Below are 10,483 nucleotides of genomic sequence, written 5' to 3'. Positions count from 1 at the left end.
TGATCTTGACCTGCTTGATTTCCTTGGCACCCTGACCTTTTGGCTTTTGGACATTGACTTCTGATTCTAGTTTGTGATTCTGCATTGCTGACTTGGCTCCTGCTTGACTTCCTGGACTTTGACCTTGGATTGGCTTTGGACTCCTGCTTGCCTGCACCCTGAGAACGTGACAGATTGCTTCCACCTACACATTCACTCCACAAGATGGATGAGGAGGCAAGCAGAGGCTCTGGGCAGCTAGCAGCCTTGCTCACTCAGGTACAGCAGCTCACTCAAATGGTGGTTCACCTGCAACAGCAGCAGCAAGCAACTGTCGCTGCCCCACCCAAGTGCCCAGTGCTTCTCCCAGAAAAGTTCACTGGGAAGGTGGAAGAGTTTCCTGCATTCCTGGCACAGTGCAAACTGTATATTGAATTATGTGTCAGAGACTTCCCCAACGACAAGACCAAGGTATGCTTCATTGTCAGCCTCTTAAAGGGGCAGGCAGCTAAATGGGCTACTCTCTTGCTTCTAGCCCCATCGCTCCTGCTGACTGACTACCAGGGCTTTCTGGATCATATGGCAGTAGCGTTTGCTAACCCCCAGCAAGCAGCCACCACCAATCAGAAGATCCGGACCCTGAAGCAGGGTAGGGACTCGGTTTCCCAGTACTCCACCGAGTTCAAGTTTCTGGCCCAAGACCTGGCCTGGAATGAGGCTGCCTTCATGGACCAGTATATGGAGGGGCTGGCTGATGAAGTCCTTGATGAGCTGGCATGAGTAGACCGACCAGCCACGCTGTAAGGCCTAATCACGCTGTGTCTCCTCATCAATGGCTGCCTGGAAAGCTGCCGCCAAGTGTGAAGCAGTGACCGTCCCTCTCAGCTGCCCCACCTCCTAGTGATGGTGACAACCCCAATGCACACCAGTCTCGAGACTGACGACCCTGAGCCCATGCACAGCCGCGGCTCACCCCCAAAGAAAAAGCACGGCGCCGCTTACAGAATCTCTGCCTGTACTGTGAGGGGCGGGGCACTTCTCCTCTGGCTGACCCGCCAAGTGCACCCAGCCCAGTACCATGCCACCGCCAGTAGTAAAAGACCAGCACCAAGTCTGTGTGGACCCCCCAACTTGGGGCACCTAGCCGGGTCCCCTGAACCCTACATTACCGGCCAGGGCCCATTCCTCGTACCGGTCACACTTGGTTTGCTGGATGGGCGCTGGCTGTTTGTCTACGTTATGGTCAACTCCAGGGTCGCCTGCTGCTTCGTTGACGTGGCCTTTGTGAAGCAACATCAGATCACAGTGCAGGACAAAGACACCCCGACCCTGGTCGAAGCCATTGACGGGTGCCTCCTCCACTCCGGTCCAGTGACCCAGGAGACCCACCCAGTTATGCTCCAGATCCAACACCATCACGAGCAAGTACAATTCGATGTTGCCCGCTTTCCCCTCATTCTGGGATTCTCCTGGCTCATAAAGCACAACCCCCTCATGGACTGGGCATAAGGAAAGCTGAGCTTCAAGAACCCTTGTCCTCACCAGCCACCCTGGCTGCCGCCGCCCCAGCTGCTAGTCCTGTACTTCCCCCAGCCTACAGAGACTTTGCCAATGTCTTTGAGGAAAAGGGGGCCGACCAACTCCCCCCGCACCTGCCTTATGACTGTGACATCAATTTGGTACCAGGGGCACCCCTGCCTGTGGGGCGGCTCTACCCCATGTCCGAACTGGAGCTAGCAGCTCTGCGGGACTTTCTCGCCAAAAACCTGGAATGGGGTTTCATCCAGCCATCCACGTCCCTGCTGTCGCCCCAGTTCTCTTTGTCAAGAAGAAAGGCAGCAAGCTCTGGCCCTGCAATGACTACCAGGTCTTGAATAAAATCACCATCCAGGACCACTACCCTTTGCCACTGATCCCAGAACTACTGAATCGTCTTAAGGAGGCCCAGGTCTATACCAAGCTGGACCTCCGGGGCGCGTACAACTTGGTGCAGATTCACGCAGGAGATGAATGGAAGACGGCTTTTGGGACCCGCTATGGCCAGTACGAGTATCTCGTGATGCCCTTCAGCCTGACCAACGCCCCCACTGTCTTCCAAAGGCTGATAAACGACATTTCCTGCGACCTGCTCGACCACTTTGTAATAATTTATTTAGATGATGTTTTAATTTATTCCCAAAGCCCCGCCCAGCACGCAGGGCACGTCCAGCATGTCCTGCAATGCCTACGCGAACATGGTGTCTACGCCAAGCTAGAGAAGTGTGCCTTCAACTTAACAACAGTTGAGTTCCTTGGCCCCATTGTCTTCCCTCATGGGACTCGGATGGACCCGAACAAAGTCAAGGCGGTCCTGACCTGGCAGATGCCACAGAACCGCAAGGACATACAGCAGTTCCTTGGTTTTTCCAATTATTACCGCCAGTTCCTCCCTGCCTATACCAACGTAACCACGCCTCTGACCCAGCTCCTCCAGCCCAAAGAGCCATTTCACTCCAGAGGCAGACCATGCCTTCACCACCCCGAAAACCTGCTTCACCACAGAGCTGCTCCTGCGTTACCCAGACCCACAGCTGGCATTCACAGCAGAGACAGATGCCTCCAGCATGGCCCTTGGCACAGTGCTATCCCAGCGGGAGGACCCCTCCCAGCCGCTACAACGCTGCGCATACTAATTGCGGCAGCTGACGCCCGCAGAGCGCAACTACACCATCTGGGAGCGGGAACTCCTGGTCATCAAGACCGCCTTCGAGGTTTGGAGGCATCACCTTGAAGGGGCCCACCACCCTGTCCAGGTCCTGACTGACCACCGGAACCTGGAGCATCTACAGACTGCTCGACGCCTCACCCAGCGTCAGATCCAGTGGGCCCGCTTCTTTTCCCAGTTTGACTTCCGGATTACCTACATCCCACAGAACCAGAACTGGAAAGCAGACACCCTCTCCCAAAAACCGGAGTACGCTGTGCCTCTAACGGAGGAGACCCCAACTGGGCTCATCCTTGCACTCTCGGTCTTGGCTGCCACCACAACTCACCCGACCTTGGCTGCAGACATCCAGGCCAGCCAGGCCCAAGACCCCTGGGCTCAGCAATGCCTTCTGGAAGTGCAAGATGGCCCGGCCGGGGACCTCTCTACCCGCCAAGGTCTCCTCCTGCACTGTGGGCGCCTATATGTGCCTCTGGGGCCCCTGTGCTCTGCCTGACCCATGACTCTCCTCCTGCGGGTCACTTCGGCCAACACAAGACCCTCCCACGGCTCCTGAAACAGCCCAGCTCTACCTCCAGCACATCTTTCGCCTGCACCGGCTCCTGGCACACTTATCTCAGACCGAGGCCCCCAGTTCACCTCCCAATTCTGGCAAACTCTAGCTTAGGCACTCAGGTGCGTTTGTCCTCAGCGTACCATCCCCAAACGGATGGGCAGACCGAACGCACCAATGCCATGCTGGAACAATACCTGCATTGCTACACCAGCTACCAGCAGGATGACTGGGCCGCCTTGCTACCCCTGGCCAAGTTTGCCTACAACAATGCCGTACATGCGTCTACACAACAGACCCCATTTGCAGCCACCTATGGGTACCACCCTAGCTTCTTCCCCGCAGTCCTGCCCCCCACAGCAGTCCCTGCTGCTGATGCGCACCTGCAGGAACTCTGGGCTCTCCAGGACTTGCTCCGAGAGCAGCTCCAACAGGCTAAAGAGGCCTACAAGACAGCTGCCAACCGAAAGGGACAGGTGGGGCCCCCACTGAAGCCCGGGGACCACATGTGGTTCTCCACCCATTACCTCCATTGGCCTGGCTGGTCTCGCAAGCTGGACCCTCATTTCACGGGGCCTTACCTGATCATGGACCAAATCAACCCTGTTGCTTTCCGGCTACAGCTGCCGGCCACTCTTCACATCCACCCGGTCTTCCACCGGTCCGTCCATGTTTCTGCTACACAACTGGATCCCATTCGACCGCTGCCTCCAGTGCCACCTCCTCGTGTCCTGGTCAATGAAGAGGAGGAATACGAGGTCCACCAGCTCCTGGACTCTCAAATCCACTGCGGGGACCTCCAGTACCTCATGGACTGGGAAGGCTATGGCCTCGAGGACTATTCATGGGAACAACCTACATGCCCCTGACCTCATGCAGCAGTTCCACACAGCCTACTCTGACCAGCCTGGCCCATATGTGTGTGGGGGGGGGTCCTGCAGGGGGGGGTAGTGTCATGAGCCCTGACAAGGAGGAGCTGGAAGGGTTAACAGACCTGGAAGAGTTGCCAACCAGTTTCTCAGCTGAACAAACAGCAGCTGGCCCATCAATCACTTTCCAGGCACCAGTGTCAGCTGTGTCAGCTGTTGATGATCAATCTTCTCCAAGCTCTCCTCCTCCCATCTCAAGAGTTTGAAGCAGGCTCCGGAAAGAACTTTCAGAGCGAAGACATGAGGCACGTCGATGCTTCAGATCTCTCAGCCCTGAGTCTAGCAGAGTCACTGCCACCCAGGGAGCAGACTGATTGAGACTCCCATATAGCTCCCACCCAGGACCTGGTAACCTTGTGAAAGCAACAAGTCTATTCTCTGGCTTGCATCCACGCTCCTTCCTGATCCTGACCTGCTTGATTTTCTTGGCACCCTGACCTTTTGGCTTTTGGACATTGACTTCTGATTTTGGTTTGTGATTCTGCACTGCTGACTTGGCTCCTGCTTGACTTCCTGGACTTTGACCTTGGACTGGCTTTGGACTCCTGCCTGCCTGCACCCTGAGAATGTGACACAGTTTTGGGGTGGCTGGGGTGGATGGGCTAATAAACTGAAGCTTAATTCCCACAAGATGGAAGTGCTACTGAGTGAGAAGAAGGTGAAAAAACAGGTCTGTAAATTGAGGGTGCTCTTGGGCCTTGTGCTAGATAGGCAGGTGGCAGCTATGGCAAGGAGTGCCTTTTACCAACTTTGACAGGTTAGCCAACTGCAGCCTTTCCTGGACAGAAAAAAATCTGGCTGTTCTGGTGTATGTCCTGGTTACATTTAGATTATATTACTGTAACACACTCTATATGGGGTTGCCCTTGATAAGAGTTTGGAAACTTCAGCTGGTGCATACTACAGCCAGGATGTTGACTACAGTTGGTTGTAGGGACCATATCACTGCAGTCTTGGCTCATCTACACTAGCTCTCAATCTGTTACTGGGCACAATTCCAGAATTGACCGTTAATGCCTTATACAGATTTGGACCATCTTATCTTAAGGACCAAGGAGCCCCGTGGCACAGAGTGGCAAAGCTGCCGTACTGCAGTCAGAGCTCTCTGCTCATGATCTGAGTTTGATCCTGGCAGAAGCTGGGTTCAGGTAGCCAGCTCAAGGTTGACTCAGCCTTCCATCCTTCCGAGGTTGGTAAAATGAGTACCCAGCTTGCTTGGGGTAAAGTGTAGGACTGGGGAAGGCAATGGAAAACCACCCCATAAAAAGTCTGCCGTGAAGACGTCATGATGCAACGTCACCCCAGAGTCAGAAATGACTGGTGCTTGCACGGGGACTACCTTTACCTTTTTATCTCTAGGACCAGCTGCTTCTATAGGAACCTTTCTGATCTCCAGGGACCTTGCTTTAAGTACCAGCCTCCAAGTTTCAGTTTTGTTTAATTGGTACACCCTTGCAGTCCTCATTCCTGCATTTTGTTCAATTGTTGTTTGTTTTTATTGGTTTATAGGAATGTGTGTATACATTTTCCAGGTTAGTTACTATGTTTTTGTTCCCTGTCATGGGGGCCCTAAACTGAGCAGACAGGCGGCATAAGAAGGTTTTTTAAAATTACATTGGAATGCTAATCATATTTTTGTGACATTTGCAGGCAGCATACCTCATCCTTCATATATTTGGAAAGTGTGAATAAATGTTTTATTGACCACCATCTGTATAAGAATATTTTATTTTTGTTATTATAGCTTGAGCCTGGTGGTGGTGGCTTCTGTATATGTTAATTGGAAATAATCACTTCACTCGTCTTCCTTCCTTCTTGAAGTTTGAGTTCAGTGGCATCCTTAAGATCAACAAAGTTTAATTCTGGGTATAAGCTTTTGTATACATCGAAGCAGTACCTTTTATTAAGACCAACCAAAATGGCAGGCATCATCATCATTTCAACTTATTAATCACCCTATCCCAGCTGCTGCCGGGCTCTGGACAATGTGCATCAACCATATAAAAATATATACATTACAATCCATCAAACAATTCAAGCTAAAACATTTTATATTATACACACACACATACACCCCTGATGGTGCTCTATTAATTTCTTCTGTCCCAAACATCTGCTGGGTGTCAAATAGAGGGGGGGGGGGAGACCTTAGAGAGGCAGGGGAGTTGAGGTGCCAGCCAGCAACCATTGCTGTCCTTACTTGAAAGCGTGGCAGAACATCTCTGCCTTACAGGCCCTATGGAATTGCATAAGATTCTGCAGGGCCCTGATGTCATCTGGCAGAGAGTTCCATCAGGTTGGGGCCAGGACCAAAAGGCCAGTTTGGTGTGTAGTTAAGTGCACAGACTGGGAGAACTGGGTTTGATTCCCCACTCTTCCACTTGCAGCTGCTGCAATGGCCTTGGGTCAGCCATAGCTTGAAAGGCCAGCTACTGGGAGAGCTCTCTCATTCCCATCTACCTCACAGGGTGTCTGTTGTGGGGGAGGAAAGTAAAGGAGATTGTAGGTCGTTCTGAGACTCTGAGATTCAGAGTGAAGGGTGGGATAGAAATCCAATATCATCTTCTTGTTGTTGAGGACAGCTGAACTTCTTTTGGGCTGGGGATCACCAACAAGTTATTTCCAGTAAAATGTAATGCTCTTCCAGAGACATAGCGGAGAAGGCAGTCTTGTAGATACATCGGTCCCAGACCATTCAAGGTCTTATCAGACTAGGTGTGTAAATTTTTTTTTTAAGTGGGAGGATGCTTTCATTCTTTTATTTATTAAAATATTTATACCTCACCTTTCCCTTGTGGCTTAAGAAGACTTACAACTCCAAGGTTAAAACTACAAAGCAGAGTAAAACAGTATTAGCCCTCCCCAAGAAAATGCCTGCCACTTAAAACCCATAAAAGTCCTCCCTAATAAAATTACTCTAGGTCTTGATTTTGAGTTCTTTTTTGTCATACTCCTACTTGAAAAATCTTTTGCTACATCACTGGCACTACATCAGTGGCTGATGCATTCTGGAAGGAAGAAAGTGAGATCTCAAATGTCAGCAACTGGTCTTTCCTTTCAATTTTCAACTGAACTTTACTTTCAGTTTCTTCAGTGACTATCCCAAAAACTTGTCTAATCCTGAAAGTACTTATAACAAGTAATTTCTACAATACTTGATGGATCCTTTCATAAATGAGTGTCTTAAGGACTGGAACCTCATATCCCAATTAACTCTGAAGTATATCTATTATCTACCCTTCTTACATGTTCCAGTAATGGGCTGGGGAGAGTTTTGAATCAAGTTGCCAATTTTTTGTTGAGGAGCAGGTGTCATTCCCTTCTATCTTGGAAGAGGTAAACTGTTTGTTTATGTATGCTAATTCTTAGCTAGATAGCTTAGAACCAATTAGATGTTAGGCATGTTTTTCCCACCAGAGAAAGGGAGGAATTATTCACAACTGGTTGAGTTTGGGAACTGCTGTTGGTGGATACACTGAGGATGCTACATGTTGTTTGTCACATACACAAAAAGTAGGGTAAGCACCATACCCAGGAATTTTCTTTGGAAGGGGAAAGTGGGGTGGGGTGGGCTAATTACATTAAATTGAAATTAAGTTAACGGAGCAGGGGAGGAGAGGGATTAACCCATTCCTTCCCTCCCCCATCCCAGCAGGATATACACAAGTGTTTTCATTTAACTATTGAGGAACCTTGCACAGGGCCAGTCCAGGAGGTGGTGAGGTGAGAAAAGGTGCCCATAGTGGCCAAGACATGCAGAGTGGCACTCTGCATGCCTTGGTCACTCTTTGTGGCTCTTCTTGCTGAAGAGTGCCACTCTGGTACCACTCTGTGTGGCTCTTATTGCTGAAGCACCTTTTTGGGTGAAACCTGGGTGGGAATTCTTCACTGGGTGTGGCTGGTGCAGGGTTAATAACACCTATTTCCTTTTCTTCCTTCTTGGCTCACAAAAAGTTCTCTGGGTTATTTGCTCCCTAAAAGGGTTTATATGCAGGGCAGATGCCACTTGGCTTTTCCATGTGGCCCCTCAGAGATGTCTGGGAGGAGGGCGGATGAGTAGGGCAGCATGCTGCTTGCCCCAGGCTTCTTCTTTCTCCCAGCCATGGTTGAGTCACAATGAATCAAGGCTACAGCCCTAGGTGAGTTGCATATGTTTCAGGTAGAGTTGCCAGTTCTTACCTGGCTCCTTGTGGGGAATGATGGCTCTCTTCCCAAGGTCTTTCTTCACGTGTGCTTTGTGTGTACTGTGTGATGACATCACCCAGAAGTGACATTGTCACACTGGCCACATCATGCAGAGGATGCGCTATCATTTGGGGAAAACTCTATGGTTATCATACTTTTCTCCCAAATGCTAGAGCATCCCTTGCACAACGTGCCTGGCATGACAATGTCACTTTCGGGTGACATCATCATGCTGGACATCATATTGGGTGCACCAGTGCTCTTTGGGGGCAGGGCTCCCCCTGCCAGCCAGTTTCCTGGCATGATAAAAAAAAAACAGGACAGGGAAGGAACGAGACCAACCCCCCCCCCCCCCCGAGAATTCGCCAAAATGAAAATTAACACACAATGCAATAAATCAATGTATTTCCATATCAAAATATGAAAAGAAGAACTACACAAGTAACTACAAAAAGTACAAGTGATAGCCAAAATTCAGTAAAGCATACAATGCACAAATAACAGGCACCAGAGCCAACAGGCAAACAATATGTACAGAATCCACAAAAGTGTGCTTTCATTCTTTCATTTCACAAAAGTGTGCTTTCATACAGAATGCACAAAAGTGTGGAGCAATAATCCTCAAAGCTTCCAAAATATAAAGGATATCTGAAAGTAAAGACAGGAAATTCTCAATAGAATTCAATTGATACAGTAACCTATTTGGGTACCGGAAACCTTCTCAAGAGTAAAAATGCTGGTAAGAAAAAAGAGAGGAAAAGAGCAGTTCTCAAAAGAACTCTCTCAGCCCCACCTACCACACAGGGTTTCTGTTGTGGGGAGAGAAAGGGAAAGGAGATGGTAAGCCACTTTGAGACTCTGAGTGAAGGGCGGGGTATAAATCCAATCTCCTCCTCTTCCTCTTCTACCATTGAAAACAATCCTTCCCAAAGTGCAGGAGAGCAAGAAAGATTTTAAATGGATTATATGAAAGCATATTTTAAAATTCTAAAGTCTATATCTGATGGAAGAAACCCCTCTGAAAGCCAACTGTAAAACTGCCAAAAAGATTTGGGCTAAATTGGAACAGAAATTTTTGAGGAGGAACATGGTTCTGGCTAGCTTGGCATCAGGGGTGTAGCCTAATATGCAATTGAGTTCATGCTATGCACAATGCACAGACAAACATGCAGTTTTTAAGAAGGAAGTTATATAATCTGAGGCTACATGAAGAATACAATTTGTGTGTGCATCTAGACGGAATTATGTGCCTTGCTGCAGTTACAAGCTGCAGAAATTGAGATAATGCCATCAGAGATAATTGCCAGAATTCTGTATAGTTTCCCCAGTTCCTACAATAATCAAATTGCTGTTCTGGAGTTGAGGAAAAAAAGATGTGTCTTATATGCTGAGCTTTTAAAGAGACAAAGCAATTAAAAGGTCTGTTACTGAAACAAGAAGGGGAATAGAAAAGAGTAAGAGTCCAGTAGCACCTTAAAAGGCTAACAAAATTTGGGTTTGGTATGAGCTTTTGTGAGTCACAGCTCACTTCATTTCAGAAATTTTGTTAGTTTTTAAGGTGCTACTGGAGTGTTATTCTTTCCTACTGCTACAGACAACCTAACATGGCTACCCATTTTGATCTACCAACAAGGGGAATGACTGCTTTGAAATTAAAGCATGAAAGAGAAAGTGTGTTTTATTTGTCAAAAGAAAGGACTTCTTGAGAGAGGTTTTGCAGATCAACGAAAAATGTTGAGAGACAAAGAGAGAAGGGAGAGCATGCTCCTGTGCTCATGAGAGCTCCTAGCAGTCAGAGAGCTGATAGTCAAAAGGACAGAAAGCCTCACAAACATTATACGTATGTTGTTGCTGGAAAGGATTTAAATGTAAAGAACTGTTGGTTGCTATATTCTGGATCCTTTTCTCATGTCTATCAAAATAAAAATTATTTTGGATCAAAGCAAAAGGCAACCTTTAATTCAAGCTGATGGCAGCCCTTCGCCAACTCAAGGAATTGGAGTTGTGAAACAGAATTTCCAGTACTGAAGGAGAGATGGTTAAAGTTCTTTTAAAAAACAGTGTTTATGCACCACAGGTTGATCAGAATTTGATGTATGTTGAGAGGTCTGTGAAACAAGGAAACAATTTCCT

The sequence above is a fragment of the Heteronotia binoei genome, chromosome 21 (assembly GCF_032191835.1).
Source record: "Heteronotia binoei isolate CCM8104 ecotype False Entrance Well chromosome 21, APGP_CSIRO_Hbin_v1, whole genome shotgun sequence".
Classification (NCBI taxonomy): domain Eukaryota; kingdom Metazoa; phylum Chordata; class Lepidosauria; order Squamata; family Gekkonidae; genus Heteronotia; species Heteronotia binoei.
The sequence above is the reverse complement of the archived record's forward strand: the minus strand, read 5'-3'. Positions refer to the sequence as shown.